Source organism: Penaeus monodon, chromosome 24 (assembly GCF_015228065.2).
Source record: "Penaeus monodon isolate SGIC_2016 chromosome 24, NSTDA_Pmon_1, whole genome shotgun sequence".
In the NCBI taxonomy this organism is placed as follows: domain Eukaryota; kingdom Metazoa; phylum Arthropoda; class Malacostraca; order Decapoda; family Penaeidae; genus Penaeus; species Penaeus monodon.
In genome coordinates this window covers 4,527,998-4,528,211 of record NC_051409.1, presented here as the reverse complement: position 1 = coordinate 4,528,211, position 214 = coordinate 4,527,998, and positions in this window count along the sequence as shown.

Here is a 214-nt window from a genome sequence, read left to right as displayed (position 1 = left end):
ACAGCATTCTGTACATTGGAATGATCTGCATTAATTAATTACCTTCAATATCAGAATTAAATTTTTAAAACTACTTTCGAATCCAGACTCGCTTGCTGGCTCACCCCTTTTTACCCGACCAGTGTTTAGGAATTCGAAGATAAAAATGCCTTTGTGCCCTGCTAGTTGTCTTTATGCTGCTGGTCACATGGCAGGCGACGTGCATTGTCACTCG